Here is a 23,573-nt window from a genome sequence, read left to right on the forward strand (position 1 = left end):
AACTGAAACATATGTTTCAACCCGTTGAATCCATATGGAAAAGATACACATAAATTTCATAAAGTTTGTATCTGTTCTATCTGGGACTTGTAAGTAATGCATGTGACAGTCAAACCAGATATAAGATCCTTAGTAAATTTGTACAATATGTAACTTAGATGAATTGGGAACTTAAAAGAACAATATATGACAGTAATTCCACATAGAGAATCCTTAGTAGATATGTGTAATATCAAACTGAGACTTATAAGCACAACACATGTCAAACATAGAGATTTATTACTGGAATTGATGTAACTTCTTGTAAGTTTTTTCTATTTCTTTTCCATATGAGAAGATAGATAAAAAAAAATTTAAGGTCGAAACACTGAAAAAAAAACTGCTACAATTGCTAACACTCAAATTCATTAGGCTGATCTAAATGAACTTAACAAGTATTTTTTATGCCAATTTGTTAATATAATTTAGACAAACATAAACCATTTAAACTCTACTAATTGAAGCAATTTGCTTATTTACCAGTGCAGATTCTTCTCAGCAAGTTACAACAAATAGGAATAATATGCGTGATATTACAGAAGAAAATTCAGCAAAGCTGGCTTTTTTAAGCAACCATCAGAGCCAGCGCTTGCTCTTTTAATATATTGCTGTTCAAAACTCCAAAAATCGATTGTATCTTTCAACTTTGTTTGCGTGTTTAAACTTTATTTTAACTAGATAACCTTGTGGAACATGCCATAAAATTATTAATATTCCAGACATACCTTGTTTACATGATGGTCAAGTACTATAAGTGATTGCAAAAACACATCCACATAGGCAAATTATTAAAAACAACAAATAAATGTGTACGAGGTCTGTCAATAAAGTATAGGTCCTTTTTTTTTTTTTCAAAAATTATATGGATTTCATTCATATGTTTTTACGTCAGACATGCTTGAACCCTCGTGCGCATGCGTGAGTTTTTCCACGCCTGTCGGTGACGTCATTCGCCTGTGAGCACTCCTTGTGGGAGGAGTCGTCCAGCCCCTCGTCGGAATTCCTTTGTCTGAGAAGTTGCTGAGAGACTGGCGCGTTGTTTGATCAAAATTTTTTCTAAACCTGTGAGACACATCGAACTGGACACGGTTCGAAAAATTAAGCTGGTTTTCAGTGAAACTTTTAACGGCTGATGAGAGATTTTGAGGTGATACTGTCGCTTTAAGGACTTCCCACGGTGCGAGACGTCGCGCAGCGCTCTCAGGCGCCGTTGTCAGCCTGTTTCAAGCTGAAAACCTGCAGCATTTTATCCGGATATTCCACTGTTAAAGGAGATTTTTTTTAATGAAAGACGTGCGGACGGATTGCAGCGTCGGCTCGCAGCCGCCGCGACGCTCCGCCACAGGAAAAACACCTCCGTTGGAAGCCTTAAGGACAAGTTGGAACATGTCTAGCTGTTAAACAATTTCTCATATACTCACTCCACTGAAAGCCATCAAAAGCCGCCTGGATTTTACAAATGGTTATCAACACGGAGGTGTTTTTCGTGTGCCGCCGCACCGCGCCGGCTGCGTCCCGACGCGCGGACCCGTCCGCACGTCTTTCATTAAAAAAATCTCCTTTAACAGTGGAATATCCGGATAAAATGCTGAAACCGACTTCTTCTGAAACTTCTCTGTTCTCTCACGACGTCCTGGATCAACAGAGCCTGAAATGTGGAGGTTTTCAGCTTGAAACAGGCTGACGACGGCGCCTGAGAGTGCTGCGCGACGTCTTGCACCGTGGGAAGTCCTTAAAGCGACAGTATCACCTCAAAATCTCTCATCAGCCGTTAAAATATTCACTGAAAACCAGCTTAATTTTTCGAACCGTGTCCACTTTGATGTGTCTCACAGGTTTAGAAAACATTTTGATCAAACAAAGCGCCAGTCTCTCAGCAACTTCTCAGACAAAGGAATTCTGACGAGGGGCTGGACGACTCCTCCCACAAGGAGTGTTCACAGGCGGATGACGTCACCGACAGGCGTGGAAAAACTCACGCATGCGCACGAGGGTTCAAGCATGTCTGACGTAAAAACATATGAATGAAATCCATATAGTTTTTGAAAAAAATAAAAAGGACCTATACTTTATTGACAGCCCTCGTATTAAAGCAAATAATTAAAAAACAAGATTACTGCCTTAAATTGCCTTAAAATGATTCCTATAAATTTCAGAGGATCTTTAATACAGGGGTTGACCAATTTGTTAAATCAGGCATATCAGCACAAAAGACTCACTACATTGTGTAACACACGCACACGAATAGCAACAAACAACTTTTTTTTGTCTTTTTTTTTTTTTTTTTACCACTGTTCCATATCATGATCAACACACACATGCGCTGATCACTTCTTCTCATGCTTTAGAGTTCATGCTGCACACAATTATCAAAAGGAATGTGGAAATCCTGTCTTTTTCCAGGTGGGGGAACGGGGGGTACTGTTCATCGTCACATTCACAGCACAGCTCCCTCACCGGGTAAAATTATCCTCAGTCCGTTTAATACCTTCCAGATCACACTCTATGTGGCTCTCAAGAGCCACGATTACTACGTGGGCTAATGCTGTACATCATTATTTGAGTATGTCAACACAGTTTTTATTGTTTTATGGCTTTTCCATGTGGAAATCACTCTGTTTACAAGCTGGAGATACTCAGGCGGCTGCCAGTACTCATTCTAAAACCCCTTTCCCATGGGGCCTGCGTAGAGATGCATTGTAGTGCAGCAGATAAGAGAATATTTAGATTGGAATCCTGCAAATGGTGATACAAGCATCAAATTCGGCACAATTACTCCTTAGAAATTACTCTTGAAATAACCGATTAGCCACCTGAATTTTCAATAGGCAGCCAGGTAGGGGTCAAAATTAAAAGATGCTCTAATCATATTGAAAACTATATTTATTCACTTGATCAAAACGATTAATTGAGTTAACAGAGTTTTAAAAAGGAATAGTATGGTCCATGCGTAATGCTTAGTTATCATGTTATGGGTTGACATATGTCACATGTCATAGAATCCAATGTACGCTGAGCTTGTTTGACCTTTACTTTGGAGACCAAGCATTCAACACTGTCAAAACTATTCCATTTATTCATCCTATTAGCTCAACCAGTAATTTGCCACACTTTTTACCAAAATTGGGGCAACTTTAACTTTTGACCCCTGTACAAACTGAAACTGACCTTTGTCACCATTCTTGCTGTTTTTACCCCATAACTCCATAACATTCAGTCACAGGTAGTCCAACCTATACCTTTTTGGAATCATTATGATCACCAAAAAATGTGATATAGTTTTCAATATGATTAGAGCATCTTTTAATTTTGACCCCTACCTGGCTGCCTATTGAAAATTCAGGTGGCTAATTGGTTATTTCAAAAGAGTAATTTCTAAGGAGTAATTGTGCCGAATTTGATGCTTGTATCACCATTTGCAGGACTGTTTGTTATGTGCTGCACTATTGTGCTGTGTATCTAGTACACAGGAATGGCTGTGTAAGTTGCACGCAGGGGGAAGCTTGGCCTGCCTTTTCGTCTTCTAAGGTTTTGAAGCTTTACTGCCAGCAAAGGTCAAGCTGAGTACAGGGGATGAATAAAATATAGCAATGCAGGTATGTACTGATAAAAAATCTGAAAGGATTTTTCACCAGACTGGTGTAGGGTAGCGTATAATTGCAGAGGCATGGTGTACATGTTGTGTTGTGTAGACTTGCGTAGGAAAGTCTGTGAAAAAAAAAAAAAAAAATTTGTGTCCATTTCGTGGACCCCTTTGCGTCCCTCAGCGTATTGCCATAAGCGCAGCGTAGGGCTACATAAGGTCGGCGTAACCCTAACCCTAACCCTACGCCACATTACGCAACTCTACGTTGGCTCTGTGTGAAAGGGGCATTACAGTGTAGCCAAAAAAGTGGTTTCGCCAATCATTTGCAACCAATCATCAATCACCTGTGAAGTAGCCCTGCCTTCGGGTGCAGTTAATCCAACATTCATAATTTGGTATCTTGTCTATCTGTCTGTTCATGAGCCTTGTAAAGGCAAATCAACCTAAACCAGTTGGACAATTTCAGTGGAACTTGCCAGAATGCAATCACACAACAGGATGATGTTCATGAAAGAAAATCTGGAAAATAATTGTGGACCTTAACAGGCTACCTGCTCCTTTCTGAACATGTTAATACAAAAACGATACAAGGCTTGTTGTGCAGTTAATTGTACTAAGGGGCATCTAAGAAGTCTGTGCTCTGGTGTTTTCAGTGAAGGAAATAGTATAATTTGGATGTTAGCACTGTTAGCACTAATGAGCAGGTATTGATAGCAAAGCAACATTAGCGACACTGATAGTGTTAGTTATTGAGGTTATTTGGTGGTGATAGTTTTTAATACCTGCACCCAAGATACCCGTTATAAGAATCAGAGGGTTTGTCCATTATATATTCAGCCTATGTCTGGCACACAGGTCCCTCAGATAGATGGATACTTTCTAGGATGGGGATAGACCAGTTGTCTACATAGGTGGCTGCCATCCATGACTCAAGTCGTTTCCATGTAGTGGTGGATGCTGCAACAGCAAACTCCCTGCCCTCTGTGTTGCTGCAATCCAAAGAGTGACTCGGTTTCAGCAATTCAAGCCAAATTACAAAAGTCCAATTTGTGCAATATGTAGAGGGAAGAAACCACCACAGATCTGCATCTGGTGGCCTGGTCATACATCAAACCAAATGTAAAAATTAAATAAAAACCCCAAAGTTAACACCGTAGCCTTCAAAGCTTCCCTCAGGTATGATAATGACACACGGCAAATAGCACCTGCTCAACTGTGACACATAAAACCTGAGCAAATGAGCACCTGGGGGCAACAGAACGCACCTTAAATCAGTGACACGTGCCACTACTTAAGAGTAAACAAACAGCCGTAGTGGATCACAAGTGTTAATCTTCAAATCAGATAACATTAAAGTCTTTGATTAAAAATGTTGCACATCTTTTTGACCCTTCAAAGTACAAAAATAAAACCAGGTTGTGGGTGCAACCTGGACCTGCTGTGCACCATGTGTTGGTGTGGAAAAACTTCAGCCTCGAGCCATGAAGAAGAAATGAAATGATAAAGGATTTACAGATCTCCTACTCCTTTCATCTTTATCTGCTTTTTGTGTGCACTCCCCTTCATTTTTTTCCCTTCACATATTCCTCTCCTGACTGTTCATCTTTTTCAGGATCCAGCCGTGTGCACACTCTTATCTTTAATCACTCTGAAGGTTTACTGTGCATCCGGAAAGTATTCACAGTGCTTCACTTCTTCCACATTTTGTTATGTTACAGCTTTATTACAAAATGGATGAAATTCATTTTTTCCTCAAAATTCTACACACAATACCCCATAATAACAATGTGAAAGTTTTTTTTTTTAGATTTTCCAAATTTATTAAAAAATAAAAAGCTAAGAAATCACGTGTACATAAGTATTCACAGCCTTTGCCATGAAGCTCAAAATTGAGCTCAGGTGCATCCTGTTTCCACTGATCATCCTTGAGATGTTTCTCCAGCTTAATTGGAGTCCACCTGGTGTGAATTCAGTTGATTGGACATGATTTGGAAAGGCACACACCTGTCTACATATAAGGTCCCACAGTTGACAGCCTGTTAGAGCACAAACCAAGCATGAAGTCAAAGGAATTGTCTGTAGACCTCAGAGACAGGATTGACTTGAGGCACAAATCTGGGGAAGGGTACAGAAACATTTCTGCTGCTTTGAAGGTCCCAATGAGCACAGTGGCCTCCATCATCCATAAATGGAAGAAGTTTGGATCCACCAGGACTCTTCCTAGAGCTGGCCGCCTGTCTAAACTGAGTGATCGGGGGGGAAGGGCCTTAGTCAGGGAGTTGACCAAGAACTAACTAACTATCTATCTATCTATCTATCTATCTATCTATCTATCTATCTATCTATCTATCTATCTATCTATCTATCTATCTATCTATCTATCTATCTATCTATCTATCTATCTATCTATCTATCTATCTATCTATCTATCTATCTATCTATCTATCTATCTATCTATCTATCTATCTATCTATCTATCTATCTATCTAAAGGGAATTAGTTAGGGAGGTGATGAAGAACCCGATGGTCACTCTGTCAGATCTCCAGCATTCCTCTGTGGAGAGAGGAGAATGTTCCAGGAGGACAACCATCTCTGCAGCAATCCACCAATCAGGCATGTATGGTAGAGTGGCCAGACGGAATTCACTCCTTAGTAAAAGGCACATGGCAGCCCACCTGGAGTTTGCCAAAAGGCACCTGAAGGACTCTGAGACCATGAGAAAATTCTCTGGTCTGATGAGACAAAGATTTGTTTGGAGGAAACCAGGCACCATCCCTACAGTGAAGCATGGTGGTGGCAGCATTATGCTGTGGAGATGTTTTTCAGCAGCAGGAACTGGGAGACTAGTCAGGATTGAGGGAAAGATGAATGCAGCAATGTACAGAGACATCCTGGATGAAAACCTGCTCCAGAGCGTTCTTGCTCTCAGACTGGGACAACGGTTCATCTTTCAGCAGGACAATGACCCTAAACACACAGTCAAGATATCAAAGGAGTGGCTTCAGGACAACTCTGTGAATGTCCTTGAGTGGCCCAGACAGAGTCCAGACATGAATCTGATTGAACTGTTAATGGAGGTGGAGATTTTCATATATATATATATATATATATATATATATATATATATATATATATATATATATATATATATATATATATATATACACACACGCATGTTGCCTTTCATTTTCATTCATTGTGGGCAATTTACAGTGATAACAGACAAGTCGTTGGTCTATTTTACATCAACCCTGAATGATGTGATATGGCGACTGCTAATCTCAGTGAAGCCAGCGTGATGTACACTGGTCAACAACGGTTGATGGCTATACGTATTTATCATAAAGTTCATGTTTAAACTGTAAAATATCAAGCCTCACATACCTTTCTTTTTGATAAGAGTTTGATAATGAAATGTTAGGAATCATTGCCATTGTTTGTGTACATATCAGGCAGATATGTCGGTATTGTACATTTTTTTAACTTCCTAATATCTGCACTGGTATCGGCCCCACAAAAAAATCCACATCGGTTGGACTCGACTCAAGAACTACAACTTCCTATTTGATCAAACTAAACATCTGTCCTGAACATGAACAGAATTTCTTATTTCGGCCTCTAACGCCCATGAAATGACCTGTTTTAGTCAGATCTCTGTAAAATTGTTCTGCTGAAGAGAGGAAATTTAAGAGAATGTAAAGAGTCATGCGTGAATATCTGTTTTTCAGTGATGTCATTGTGTAGATAACTAAAATGTTGCTTGCGTTGGGAATAATTTATCAGCAAAATCTGGCCGAGTGAGTGTTTGCAACGTATGAAGTCATGTCCTCTAATCAAAAATGCCTGGTGTGTGTCAAAACACAGTGGGACACACACAGAGACATTCTGACATTTAGTGGGACAGCAGATGGATGAGGAAAGTGCGATTAGGAATTGTGCTGCTCAGCTCTGCTTCCTCCTCTCCATCAGCTCATTATTTCATCTTCCTTTCATGAACATCATCCATCCCTGCTGTTTCTTCCCTCCATTCATCTTTGTCGCTACGGCGACTTGGCTGCTTTCCTCACACGGGCTTTTATTCATTGACTGAGTATATCTGCGGTGTCAGATTCCACTCTGGAACTTCCAGATGTGTCCTCTGGAGCTTTGCTTTCTAACCGGTGCAGAAAACATGGAGGCTCACGAGCGCCGACCCACACATTACATCATCCCCAGGATGGCTGTCAGAGCTTTCATCCCTCCCAAACTTCTCTCTCTATAAAGCAGAGCTGGTTGACACTCTTATAACCATGACCATTTTGTACACACACACACACACACACACACACACACACACACACACACACACACACACACACACACACACACACACACACACACACACTATGTCTGCTCATCACAGCAGGTTTAACATACAGACAGCAGCTGGGATCTGAGGGGCTTCTGGGAGACATCAAACACCTCAGGAGGAACTAAAAATACAAACACACACACCCGCAGGTCACACACTGACCTTCCTTCTCAATCTGTAAGAAATGTGCAAAAATAATCAATCTACAAGGCAAAGTGTGAGACAATACCATCATTAAAGATGTGTGTGTGTGTGTGTGTGTGTGTGTGTGTGTGTGTGTGTGTGTGTGTGTGTGTGTGTGTGTGTGTGTGTGTGTGTGTGTGTGTGTGTGTGTGTGTGTGTGTGTGAACTCTGCTTGTTAATTAAAGCTACAGTGTGCAGGATTGTGTGTATCATAACATTCTCCTGTGTGTCGTGCTCATGTCATTCTGTTCTTCACTGCAAACACCTGATGCTTCCTAGCAGCTGTTCTCATCACAATAGAGATTTAAAGCTACAGTGTGTAGGAGTTAGCATCATCTAGTGGTGAGGTTGGGGATTGCAGATCACCCTTTCCTTTACAGAGTGGGATAAAACATCATTTCTTCCGGTCTGTAGGGGTGAGACCCATCTCCCAGAATGAAACAACCACTGCTTGGAATGCCTGAAGAACAGCACCTCCACACCCGCCACCCCCGCCCCCGTCCAGATTTATTACATCCGCCAAGGACGTAATAAAATCATCGACATTTATTTATTAGTCTGTCTGACTTTTAGCAAGATTACGTCAAACCTACTGTACAGATTTTGACAAGATTTTCACCACATTTAGATATTATGGCATGGAAGACTCGAATAAATTTTTGAGATGATCCAGATCTGGATCCGGATTCTGGAACAAGGATCCTGATTCTGGATCAAGTTTCACTTTATATAGGCTTTGAAGGATTACTGTTAGCAAGATTACATCAAAACTACTGCATGGATTCTGACAAAGGTTTCACCACAGATACATACTAGGCCATGGAAGACTCCATTAAATTTAGGAGGTGATTTGGATCCGGATTCTGGAACAAGGATCCTGATTCTGGATCACGTTTCACTTTATATAGGCTTTGAAGGATGACCTTTAGCAAGATTACATCAAAACTACTGCATGGATTCAGACAAAGGTTTCACCACAGATACATATTAGACCATAGAAGACTCCATTAAAGTTTGGAGGTGATCCGGATTCGGATTCATGAACAAGGATCCTGATTCTGGATCAAGTTTCACTTTATATAGGCTTTGAAGGATTACCTTTAGCAAGATTACATCAAACCTACTGCATGGATTCAGACAAAAGTTTCACCACAGATACATATTAGACCATAGAAGACTCCATTAAATTTGGAGGTGATCCGGATTCGGATTCTGGAACAAGGATCCTGATTCTGGATCAAGTTTCACTTTATATAGGCTTTGAAGGATTACCTTTAGCAAGATTACATCAAAACTACTGCATGGATTCAGACAAAAGTTTCACCACAGATACATATTAGACCATGGAAGACTCCATTAAATTTTGGAGGTGATCTGGAACCAGATTCTGGAACAAGGATCCTGATTCTGGATCAAGTTTCACTTTATATCGGCTTTGAAGGATTACTGTTTGCAAGATTACATCAAAATTAATGCATGGATTTTGACAAAGGTTTCACCACAGATACATATTAGACCATGGAAGACTCCATTAAATTTTGGAGGTGATCCGGATTCGGATTCTGGAACAAGGATCCTGATTCTGGATCAAGTTTCACTTTATATAGGCTTTGAAGGATTACCTTTAGCAAGATTACATCAAAACTACTGCATGGATTCAGACAAAAGTTTCACCACAGATACATATTAGACCATGGAAGACTCCATTAAATTTTGGAGGTGATCCGGAACCAGATTCTGGAACAAGGATCCTGATTCTGGATCAAGTTTCACTTTATAACGGCTTTGAAGGATTACTGTTTGCAAGATTACATCAAAATTAATGCATGGATTTTGACAAAAGTTTCACCACAGATACATATTAGACCATGGAAGACTCCACTGAATTTTGGAGGTGATCTGGATCCGGATCCAGATTCTCGATCAAGATTTCACTTTTTATACACTCTGAAGGATTACTTCAAAATGACTTCACGGATTCTCACCAAATTTACACCACAGAGAGAGAGATAGATAGATAGATAGATAGATAGATAGATAGATAGATAGATAGATAGATAGATAGATAGATAGATAGATAGATAGATAGATAGATAGATAGATAGATAGATAGATAGATAGATAGATAGATAGATAGATAGATAGATAGATAGATAGATAGATAGATAGATAGATAGATAGATAGATAGATAGATAGATAGATAGATAGAAGGGCATGGAAGACTCCACTGAATTTTGGAGGTGATCTGGATCCAGATCCAGATTGTAGATCAAGATTTCACTTTATATACGCTTTGAAGGATTACTTCAAAACGATTTCACGGATTCTCACCAAATTTGCACCACAGATAAATACTAGGACATGGAAGACTTCCCTGCATTTTGAAGGTGATCTGGATCCAGATTGGCAGACGTCAGAAATCTCTGATTGCTCTTGTCTGTTCATGCTGCAGCATTGAGCACAGTTTTGCTTTACTGGCACAAAGAGATGCACACATGGACATTCAGACACTTTTCCACAGGCTGCAGCCACTGAGAGTGAAAATGTGTAATAAAAATAAACGTCCATAAGAGACTTTGCAAGAAAAAAATGTACGAGTACATGCAATACATTTGAAGGGGAGTGGAGTGGAAAACAGTGCCAACACCAACACAGCATGAACAATCAAGAGAAACTGTGGGAGTTTTGTAAAAATACACTTTTGGTGACAGTTCACATTGTTGTTAGAAATACTGTTTGGTGTGATGTTTGCAGACAAAATATGGAAAAATGCATTGCTCCATCTTAATTCTACAGAGGACAAAATTTGCGCTGTCAAATGTACAAGGGCTCTTCAAGTGCATTTCTCCCTTTTCAAGTGCATCCAGTGATGTACTCAGGTGCTTTTGCCACTGCACATTTTTTTTTTCCTGCAGAGTGCAGGCTCGGTGCTCTTTGACGGTGCGGGAACAACCAGGTAGAGGTCGAACAACGAGCAATCACTGGGTGATCACACAGAAGCGCCTCAAATTCAGACAAACCAACTGTAACCAAACTCAACAACGTGAAGCAGAAATGGGACAGCAAGTTTAGAATGTGGTTTTAGTTAAAAAGCATCCACTGGTGCCTGTGGTAACCATGGCAGATTGAGAATCAGGTGTACACAGCATACGTACAGAATGACTGCCCATCCAAAATAATGTTTTTGCACAAAGTACTGATTTGCATTCAAAGTTACCTGCTGAGCAGTATCTTTGTTTATTTATTTATATATATATATATACGTATATATGTGTGTGTGTGTGTGTGTGTGTGTGTGTGTGTGTGTGTGTGTGTGTGTGTGTGTGTGTGTGTGTGTGTGTGTGTGTGTGTGTGTGTGTGTGTGTGTGTGTGTGTGTGTGTGTAATGTTTGCAGAACACACCTGGATCTCCAACATCAGGCTCTGGTTACGAAGGCTCAGCAGCTCTGGACACAAAGCTGCTGCTGATCTTATATCATATCTTGGTGGAGACCAAACTGACATATTCCCTGGGTGTGTGGTACACAGGCTGCACAGCCGAGCAGAGAAGGGCAGTGCAGAGGGTCATAAACACTGCCTTAAAGATTAGCAGCTGCCCTCTCCCCAGCCTGGAAAACATCACCACATCCTGCTGCCTTCGGAGAATCAAGGCCATCACAGGAGACCCCTCACACCTTGCCTACCCACTTTTTCACCTGTTGCTCTCCTGCAAAGTCCCACACCAGCAAACTGATAAGCAGCTTCTTCTCCTGGGCCATACGTACTGCAAAAACCCATGGACGGACACACACACACACACACACACACACACACACACACACACACACACACACACACACACACACACACACACACACACACACACACACACACATATACTCACCCACAAACCCACTCTCATAAACACCTCCCCCCACACACATATATACAGTAGTGTTCAGAATAATAGTAGTGCTATGTGACTAAAAATATTAATCCAGGTTTTGAGTATATTTCTTATTGTTACATGGGAAACAAGGTACCAGTAGATTCAGTAGATTCTCACAAATCAAACAAGACCAAGCATTCATGATATGCACACTCTTAAGGCTATGAAATTGGGCTATTAGTAAAAAAAAGTAGAAAAGGGGGTGTTCACAATAATAGAAGCATCTGCTGTTGATGCTAGAAGCTCAAAACTGTTATGTTCAAACTGCTTTTTTAGCAATCCTGTGGATCGCTAAACTAGTATTTAGTTATATAACCACAGTTTTTCATGTTTTCTTCACATCTGCGAGGCATTAATTTTGTTGGTTTGGAACCAAGATTTTGCTCGTTTACTAGTGTGCTTGGGGTCATTGTCTTGTTGAAACACCCATTTCAAGGGCATGTCCTCTTTAGCATAAGGCAACATGATCTCTTCAAGTATTTTGACATATCCAAACTGATCCATGATACCTGGTATGCGATATATAGGCCCAACACCATAGTAGGAGAAACATGCCCATATCATGATGCTTGCACCACCATGATTCACTGTCTTCACTGTGAACTGTGGCTTGAATTCAGAGTTTGGGGGTCGTCTCACAAACTGTCTGCGGCCCTTGGACCCAAAAAGAACAATTTTACTCTCATCAATCCACAAAATATTCCTCCATTTCTCTTTAGGCCAGCTGATGTGTTCTTTGGCAAATTGTAACCTCTTCTGCACATGTCTTTTATTTAACAGAGGGACTTTGCGGGGGATTCTTGCAAATAAATTTGCTTCACACAGGCGTCTTCTAACTGTCACAGCACTTACAGGTAACTCCAGACTGTCTTTGATCATCCTGGAGCTGATCAGTGGGTGAGCCTTTGCCATTCTGGTTATTCTTCTATCCATTTTGATGGTTGTTTTCCGTTTTCTTCCACACATCTCTAGATTTTTTTTTGTCCATTTTAAAGCATTGGAGATCATTGTAGATGAACAGCCTATAATGTTTTGCACTGGCGTATAAGTTTTCCCCTCTCCAATCAACCTTTTAATCAAACTACGCTGTTCTTCTGAACAATGTCTTGAATGTCCCATTTTCCTCAGACTTTCAAAGAGAAAAGCATGTTCAACAGGTGCTGGCTTCATCCTTAAATAGGGGACACCTGATTCACACCTGTTTGTTCCACAAAATTGACGAACTCACTGACTGAATGCCACACTACTATTATTGTGAACACCCCCTTTTCTACTTTTTTTTACTAATAGCCCAATTTCATAACCTTAAGAGTGTGCATATCATGAATGCTTGGTCTTGTTGGATTTGTGAGAATCTACCGAATCTACTGGTACCTTGTTTCCCATGTAACAATAAGAAATATACTCAAAACCTGGATTAATCATTTTAGTCACATAGCACTACTATTATTTTGAACACTACTGTATATATGTAGGGGTCATAATATTGGTCACAGGTGTTGCGTGCCCCGCCCTCTCTCCCATCACAGAGGGCACATCTGCTGCCTTGCCCATTAAGCATGTGACCAAACACAACCCGAGTTACTGATGTGTATCTCGCAGTCCAAGCAAGACTCCATGTGTGGACGTCCACTGCGTATGTCACACATGTCAACAACAAGGTGTTTCAGATTGACATTTTCCAAACAGAAAGAGAATTTCTGTTGGTAAACTCATAAGATTCTGAGACTTTGAGGATGTTTAACAAGAAACCACAAGTGTTAGTTTTAACAGTTTGCCTGCTGATTTATTCAACACTGACTGACTCATCTTCAACCACTTACTCCAATTAAGGAGCCTATCTCAGCAGTCATAGGGCGTGAGGCGGGGTAAACCCTGGACAGGACGCCAGTCGATTTATTCAACAACCATGTTTTATTTTTTCTTTCTTTGTCTTGTAGGAAACTTTTCTCTGGGAGATGTACATCATGTGTATCGTACATGACTACTGGTGGAGGCTCATGTCAGCACGTTGCCCCCATCAGGCGCTGCAGCTACACCGCTTCCTGTTTGATACCACTTTGATGGATGGCTCTGGTGCACAGCGGGCCCTGTAGAGGCGGGGGGTCAGTGGGGAGGAGGACTGGTGCAAAGATGCAGCAATGCACAGTGCAAACTTAAACACATTCATCCAGGATCTGAGGCAATCAGCACTTAGCAGGTACTGACACCCCACAGGACTGTGTGGAAGTATTCCAGACATTATTTTTTTTTGACTGAGCATACACAGCCCCCCTTCACCAAAAAAATGACTTTATCACAAGCTACTTCTGTCTTCATAACTTGAAGACACTGCAGAGAAAACTTGGAGCAGTGGTGCTTTGTCTGCTTGCCTTTGACCTTTGCACATTCTGTTCTTCTTCTCGTTGCTCAAAGTGGAGATAATGCAGTCTCCTTGCATCACAAATTCTCTGCAGCAGACCTCCCCTCTGGCTCGTCGTCATCTCCACAGAAGCTTCCCTGCCACCAGCAGAAATCATTCACACTGCCCTCGCTTGCCTCCCCATCTGCTCCCCCTCTCTTCCTCCAGTGACTCCCCACAACTGTGCTGGGTCAGAGGTCACATGACTGACAAATACTCCTGTTGACATCACACAGTCAGGGTGACTGCAAATATGGGATTAAATACCCGAGTATCAATGGGCATTGTGGTTTATATATATATATATATATATATATATATATAAAACTCCACATCATATCTGGACAAATATCCCAAAAAAGGTTTTCTGATTATCTGCTAGACATATACAGCGCATCTGAAAAATATTCACACAGCTTCACTTTTTCCACATTTTTTATGTTACAGCCTTATTCCAAAATGAATGAAGTCATTTTTTCCTCTAAATTCTGCACACAATACCCCATAATGACAATATGAAATGACAATGTGAAGTTCTTTATTTTTTAATAAATTTACAAGAGATAAAAAAAAAAAAACTTTTTTCATGTTGTCATTAAGGGGTGTGGTGAGTACAATTTTGAGGTGAAAAAAAACTTAATTTACTCCATTTAAGAAGAAGGCTATAAAATGTGAAAAAAGTGACGCCCTGTGAATACTTTCCAGATGCACCATAATTAAGTGTGCAGATGCTTGGTTCCATCATCTCTGTTTAGCATGTTGGACACTTTTCTGTTGATTTGATTGATTTTTGTCATTGATAGTATGGTCAAAGCAAACGGTTACCCCTCCAAGTCTAGTCTGCTTGAGGTTTCCTCCCAGGAGAGTTTTTCCTGTCTCTTTGAGCTTGCTCTGGGGGGGTTGATAAGATTAGACGTTCGAAGCAGCCCAGCCCCGCAGAGGTTGCACACCATCAATTCAGCCCAATCTGAACCAAATGTGGCCAGAGGTCAATCATTTGAGTGAAAGTCAAGCTGAGTGGAGTCAAATGTTAGATTGCTGTAGCCCTTAGTGTCTTCATGCCCAAAGGTACTATTACAAGTCAAATCTGGGCGCATGTGCTGGTGCAGCATGTCACTGCATGACACCGCAGAACTGCCTTGAGTCCAGGATGGCAACCACCCCGGCAGACAGCCAGTGCATCCTCACATCCCCCAAAGTAACCATCTATTAATCGCATCTATCTTGGACTACTCCAGCCACTGAGGACATAAGTACTCAGACATCTATATGTTGGACCATGCACAGAAAAATGCACCACATAGCCAAAATATTGAAGCTGATGCTCCCTCACAATACAAGTGATACTCCTCATTCCAGACTCACAAAGTAACAGCTCATTTGACACAAATGAATTCTAGTGGTGCCCAAGGATCCTTTGAAGAGACCTCGTACCAAAGACATCCAGTCGTCACCTTAGCTCACTGGTTAGCATCCGAGTCTCACAACCATACAGTAAGACAAGTAGCACCAGGACCAAACACCTCTGTCCACTGACCTCATGACTCCATAAACTCTTCCAAGGGGTCTGTCAATCTCAAACATGAACATCACTGCTGGGATAAGTTCAACACTTTCACTACATACAGACCGAAAGCCTAAATTTTAATCTTCATCCAGAACAATCACATACTCAGACACTCCGATTTCTCACTCAGCTTCTTATGTGCTGCATTGAGGGTATCCACTGAGCCAACAAAGATCACAGCATCATCTGGGTGGTCAAGGTCAGTAAATCTTTCCTCCCCAACAAAAGCACCTAAATCAGCTGTTTCCACAACCCTAAGCATCACCCAGTCCATTCAAGCACTGAACGGTGTAGGACCTAGAACGCACCCCTGTTGAGCACCGGTTTTCACTGTGATAAACTCAGTCTCTGCCTCTGCTCTGTATAGCAGTCACAGTATCTGTGACTGTAAAACTGAACAAGTTAGCAGAGCTCAAAAATATTGAGGCAATCAACTGTCACCAAATTTTTTAGTTCATAAACTTAAAAGTCAATTGTTCTCAGAACTTAAAAAGTTTTGATTATATGCTACTTGTACCTCATGATTACAATTAAATTAAAGTGTTCACTAAGTAAAAGTAAGACCCTTTGGCTGCTCCCTTGTTTTTCATTTGTGGTCGCCACAGAGATCTTTATGTTGAGCTGGCACAAGTTTTACACCGGATACCATTCTTGACGCAACTCCACATTACACAGACGAATGCGGCAGATGTTTGAACCGGGAACGTTCTGCACCGAAGCCAAGCACACTAACCATTTGGCTCATTACGTTAGCGCAAATATTTTCATATATAATTACTTAATTCTTTTAAGTTGTGCTTAAGTTATGCTATGAAGTTTTGCTTACTTAATATACAATTAGTTCTTGAAATATTAACTTGAAATATTTAAGTAAGTACAATTTTTTCTTAAAACTTTGAGTTTACACTACTTAATCTTTTTTAATTCATTTGAACATTTGGGTTTACAGTGCTAGTCCTTCTCAAATAGTGGGGTGTGCCCCCGGTGTGATGCCAGGGGGCGCGCGTGTGACCGCGAGGAACATGCTTTTTCCCGTACTAGAAAAAAGTGTAATTGCACATCCACTACAGTAGGTGGTAGTGGCGCTCTCATTGTCAGAGTGTGCTCAGGGAGTATTGAGGACGAGGAAACACCGCCATGTCTTAAAATGTTGGCAGCGGACAGCATGAAGCCAAATAAATTAAGGCGTCACTTAAAGATATTACACCCCAATCACGCAGATAAGCTGCTTGAGTTTTTTCAGCGAAAATGTGCCGAATATTGCCATCAATCATCTCGCTTTGTGAATGCTGCTTCAGTAAACCAGCGAGCACCGTTAGCGTTATAGTACCGTAGCAGAGGAGCTGAGCAGCAGTAGACATGGTCGCTGTCATGCTGCAAAAAAAATAAAAAAATAAAAAAATAAAAATCACAAAAAATAATCATAAAAAGTCAGCACAAATTGTTTTATTATTTTTGTTTTGTCTGTTAAAGTGTTTTATATATTGTGCTCCCGAGTAAGTGTTCTGATCAATTTAAATTTATTATTATTTATTGATTTTATTTAATTTTGTTTTTCAGTACTAAATGGCAGTCGGTCAAAAAATGTTTATAGTTTAAGGATTTTTTTTTTTTTTTTTAATTTCAAGCAAAGTGATGCAGTTTTTTTCTGTTACGGACTAAAAACTATGTTAATAAAGTTATTCTTTGCTGTAAGTTGATCTAAAGTTCTTTCTTTTTTGTTTTCTTTAATATTAATAAGGATACAATGTTATGCAGAGGTGTACTTATAACAACTTTAACGACAAATGATACTATTTATAGTCACGGCGGAGAGTGGGGCGGCGGGGCGCGAAATGTTATTTATTTCCTGGGGGGGGCATAACAGAAAATAATTGAGAAGCACTGCTCTAAACACACAGACACGCACATCTTCAGAGTTGGCTGACAAATCAAATTGGCATAAAGTTTAGAAAACCATCACCTTGGTAACCATGAATTTCCTTTTCTTTCTGTCTAACTTCCTTGTCTGCCGTTCTGGAACTGAGTGTGACTCACTGCTGACTCAGCGCTCTGGCACAAACCTGCCGTGGTCACCGTCACTGATGATCATCATTATACAGCATAGCAACAGCAGACCTTCTTATTATGGAGGCTGCTGATTGACCACAAATGCAGTTTGGTGGCGGCTCTAATGCGAGGTTTGGTTTTGGCTTCGACTCATCTAAACGACAACATTTGAACATACGTGACAGCGGTGGCTGGTGACTGGTGCTAGAAAACCTAATGAACGACACTGTTACCATGAGGCATTTGGAGTTACACACACGTGAAGTTGTTTGTGGCAGCAGAGAAGGAAACTGAGCCCTGTGGGTGGCTTTTGTGGCTTCACCACCTTGAGGCTAAACCTTTGAACACCTTTGCGTTGAGCGCAGTATGTCACGGAAATGTAAGTTTTCCGGTTTATTGTTTACTGACCCAGTGACAACACTTCCTGCCCAGGTCTATCATTTCTACACCCGTCACCTCTAAAGGCGGCTAGAACCAAAGGCCTCTTTTGAACTTAAAGCATTTGCTTCACTGGTTTACCACAGACAGAAAGCCAATTCTGTGAACACAACCAACAACCACTGATTGCTAGTTATCGAAAACCACATTAGGTGTTTTGTGTTCCAGTGAAGAGCCACTCGTGTGCTTTGTGAGTCGTCAAAGTTCCATCCTGCATCCTGCAAAGAGAATGCTTAATATCAACACTGAACATCTAGAATTTACTAATGCAAAGTCTTTGTATGGTGGCCAAAAGAGGCCACAACACTCCCAGGTCATAACAACACGACCAAAGGCAACCACCCATCCAAATAAAAACCACCTTCACCGATTCCACAACAAAAACAAGTCTATGAAATTGAAAAAAAAAATGTTTGCAAACACAGAGAACACAAACAAATATATGTTTGTGTTTCAATAATATACCAATAAACTAGTGTGTTGCCCATGGGGATCCATGGGAACTAGATTGGGTAGTGTTTAGAAAATAGGTAGCTGACATTTTTCAAGGGTAATAAATTGTGCAAAGTTTCTATAATGAGTTGGAATGGTGTGTAAGTCTAGAATGTTTTTAGAAGCTTCAACCTCAGACAGCAACCATTTTTAGAAGAAGAACTCAGCCCTTTTATTTCTTGTTAATTACATCATATTAAAATGTTAATTCACTGTCTTAATGTATTTATAAATTGTTTAGGTGGGGTTGCATTCAGGCAAATAGAAAAAAAAAAAACAACAGTATTAGTATGTTTTTACTTCTATTTTGCCATTTGATTTTTAAATGTACCACAATAGAAATATGTGTTTTGACTTTCTTGTGTCATCCATGTATTTTTAACATATTTACAATTATATTATGAACGGTCATTGAACTTACTAAATAAAATCATGCACTCATGCTTTTTAAAAAAGATGATTTACTGCCTCCTGCTGGAATGGCATGTAAGTCCAGAATGTAAATATCAATACTGATAACTGAAGAATATAATACTGATAACTGAAGAATAACACGTAATTTAAATCCTATGACTTTGTTTTATTATTTCTGATCATAATTGTAAAAAATTATATATATATATATACCGGCTCTCTCCATGTGAAATTCTGCCTAAACAGGGGTTTGCTGATGCAAAGAATATGGCCAAAATATTTTGTTCGTCCGAACGTCCAAGTCACTAAAATGTCTGATTTCATCACAAATAAAAAATAAATACCAAATAACTTACCTGTTTATGTTGGGTTTTGTTTAGTTTTTTTTTTTTTTTTTATTGTCTTTTTCTCATTTGATAAATGTGTTACTTGTAATTTCTACCATGGTCAGTGAGAATTCCATGTCTAACTGGCGTGCATTATTTTCGTGCATACGCACACATAGTTTGGCGAGTTAAGTCACTGTAATATCACTCCGCTCTGGTCGTCACCCATTCTAATATAACCTCTTTGTTGTCACCACAGCAACGCGCAAATCAGTTGGCGCAGATCAGCTGTGTTTTGACAGGTGAATGACACAAACACGATAAAACATGGATTTCCAAGTGAATTTTAATATTTTTGGCAAAAATAAAACGTTTGAGGAATGGGAAGAGGAGGAGAGCAAATGAGAAGAACAGGAAAAGCAACGGCATAAAGATTTAACATCAATTGAACTGGACAACACTGAAGACGGGAAAGAAGAAGAGAACGGTTCTATCCTTGCGGGCTGCTGGAGTGCTCCGTGTCAAAACAGCTGGACCTGTTGCCGGAGTTAGCCGCAGCTCCACACAGCAGAGAAGGTGGGCGGTGTGAGTGGCGCGCTGCGGTGTTTACCGAGCACGCACTCGGTAAACACATCGGAGGCAAAATATCTTGAGACTGGTATAAAATAGTCCGAAATACTCACACATTTTTATCAAGTCCTGTTAACTTAAATATTTGTATGTTAGCTCACTGTGTGGGACCATGGTATAAGGGGATTAAACAACTCGAAGCCGTGCATTATATGGTTTGAATGCACTTCGCAGAGTAACACCACTCCGCTTCGCGTCGTAGACTCGTGCATTCAAACCGTATAATACACGGCTTCGAGTTGTTTAACCCTTACTTATTTGAATTTCCGGTGGCCATTTAACCATCTTTCTTCGAAAAAGGGGGTGGGCTGATGCTCGGCCCGGGGCCCTCCTACTGGCAAATATGATATACAATATATTCATTCATTCATCTTCTACCGCTTAGTCCAATTAAGGGTTGCAGGGGGGCTGGAGCCTATCCCAGCAGTCATAGAGCGTGAGGCGGGGTACACCCAGGACAGGACGCTATTCTGTCGCAGGGCCACAAACAGACAAACAAGCACAGACACACCCACACACACACCTACAGACAATTTAAAGACCCCAATCCACCTAATCTTTGGATGTGGGAGGAAACCGGAGCACCCGGAGGAAACCCAGGCACACATGGGGAGAACATGCAAACTCCACACAGAAAGGCCAAGGGAACTGAACCCACGACCTTCTCGCTGTGAGGCAACAGTGCTAACCACTAAGTCACCGTGCTGCCCAGGTATACATTGTTTTAGATAAATGCAAAACTTTATTACAAAGGTACAAATAAACATGTTTTTAATTGTTTTTGACCTCTTGTGGCTCACTAAAGGAACATGGCCCATACTTTGGAAATCTATGATTGGATCACCATCTGCAGTAATAATAATCAAGTTGAGAAAAGGCAAATCCAAACTGTTGGAAGAGAAAAATGTCAGTCATCAAAACAATCTGTCCTGGAATCTAGAGCAAAGCCTGTTTCTCCAAAATCAATAAAATCTATAAAAACAACAGTGTTTCAATCCTAAATCCACTAAAGCATTTAGAGAAACGTGCTATAGCACCTGCAGGACTGCAAAAATAATTCAATCTACGGTCTGAAACAGCTTTGGAAAAGCAACAAGCCACATGATATCAACTGCCGTCCTAAATCTCTGATTTGACAAAGATCTCTCAGGTGTGTTCCACATGATGGATTAGAACTACTGATCGATTTACTCACTCAAGCAGATTCATCGTTTATCACTCGTGAGCATTACCAGCAGCAACGTTGTCAGTAACGTTTGCCTCGTAGACCGGGTCACTGTGGTCCGACACACGTGCTGATTGAAGCCAGATGCCTTTGCAGCACCAAACTCAAAACACCTGGACCTCGACCTCCGTTAAACATTTAGAGCAACTAAACGGTGCCATTGCAATAACGGCACCTCTGAGGCAGGCGCACGTAGCTCCCATGACACAACTCTCAGGATGGCCTGCAGCACGTTCTGTCACTACAGAACTCAAATTAGGCTAACAGCTCGTAGAACTCCACGTGTCTCACATTCACATCAGGCACAAGGTGCTCAGCTGCACATCAGGAACAAGTTCAGGATTAAGACCTTCATTCAGGGGCACGTTACAATTTGTGTGTCTGATGAGGAATCGAACTGAGGATCCTCTACTCCTCTATTTGTTTTGTTTCTCTCTTCTTTGTTACAGGCATTTCAAAAACTGACTTTATGATATCACAAAGAATGACATGTGCCTTTTACCCCAACTTTATGTTGCCTTCAATTACAGATGAACTCTATACCTGGACTTTTGAAATTTATTTAATTTACAACCTCCTTCATTTTCTTTAGGTAGCTATGATGCTATAAAGCTGATGTAGCGAGGAGTCGCTAAAGTTGATGGCGTTTAATTTATCTAAATGTTTCATGAAGAAAATAGACTTAAAAGGTTTTTAAAAATTAACAAGAAGGAGCTTTTACCATTTATTAGTCAAGGCCCCAGAGGGGTTTATGTGAATATTGTAATCAGTGTGTGTGTGTGTGTGTGTGTGTGTGTGTGTGTGTGTGTGTGTGTGCGCGCGCGCGCACGCACGTGCACACAGATGAATATCTCCAGAACCGCTTCTCTGATTTCCTTCAGGCTGCACATGTGAACTGCTTGTGATAATATCTTTGCGTGACATTAATGTGAAGGTCAAAGGTCAAAGTCAATAAGGCCATTGAGGATTTTTTTTTTCAGTAACATTCATTCATATTGCAGGTGAACTACTAATGATAATGTCTTGGCATGACATCATTATAAAGGTCAAAGGTGAAGGCAAAAATGTGTTTTATCCTTTAATGCCATATGATGTCATTTGTTGGCGTGATACAGTAATATCTGTTTCTATTGGCTAACAGTTATTAGTGATGAAATTTGCCCTTCAGTTTTCTTATTGTTACTCGTTCATATTTTTAATGCACATCTTGTACATTTATGGTTTGTGGTGACCAATAAGCGTTGTCTGTGCGATTATGCTACATTCAGATCTATATAAAAATAAAGATTTTCTTATTTTCCTCACTTCTTTTGGTTGTGATTTTGTTGTGCTAAACTCAATTAATGATTTTCCTTTGCTGCTGCTGCTGCTGCTGCTGTCTTTGCAATAATCTCCAACACATGATGGCTTGAGGCGAGACTCTAAATTTTCGACAGGTTTGTTGTTCATTGTGATGCTGTATCGAGTAATTGGGCTTGACAGAACCTACCCAAGCTCCCGGCATGGAATTCTGACTGGAATATGCATTTTATGTTCCAAGACAGAGGTCATGATTTCTGACCTCTGAATAATAATCAAATGCAAACTCAACCGTTTGTGACATACAACTGTTTTTGAGCAAATTAAACCGAAATAACACACTCAAAAATACTTATCACTTTTGAACACATTAAAGAGAAATAATTTAATTTGGACCAACTGTCGAACAGCTTTTAACTTTTCAGAAAAATCAACTGATTTCATGTTTAGACATTATCAGGTTAACAGTGATGATAAAAGCACTATATCACTGAATGAAAATGGGGTTTTATTTCAAGTAGCACATTTTTGAAACTGGTTATTTCAAGAACAGAATAAATGTGTTTCTTTGATTAACTGTGATGTTGGCAAATATCTATATTATAATAGCCAAGTGACTGTGTGTGTGTGTGTGTGTGTGTGTG

General features: G+C 40.3%; 1 protein-coding gene across 1 annotated transcript in view; it reads right to left on the reverse strand.

Annotated features, from left to right (window-relative positions):
- itga1 (integrin, alpha 1) overlaps positions 1 to 23,573 on the reverse strand; it is a 133,332-nt gene that overhangs the window by 104,670 nt on the left and 5,089 nt on the right. The gene's annotated exons all lie outside the window — the stretch shown is intronic.

Source organism: Thalassophryne amazonica, chromosome 17 (assembly GCF_902500255.1).
Source record: "Thalassophryne amazonica chromosome 17, fThaAma1.1, whole genome shotgun sequence".
In the NCBI taxonomy this organism is placed as follows: domain Eukaryota; kingdom Metazoa; phylum Chordata; class Actinopteri; order Batrachoidiformes; family Batrachoididae; genus Thalassophryne; species Thalassophryne amazonica.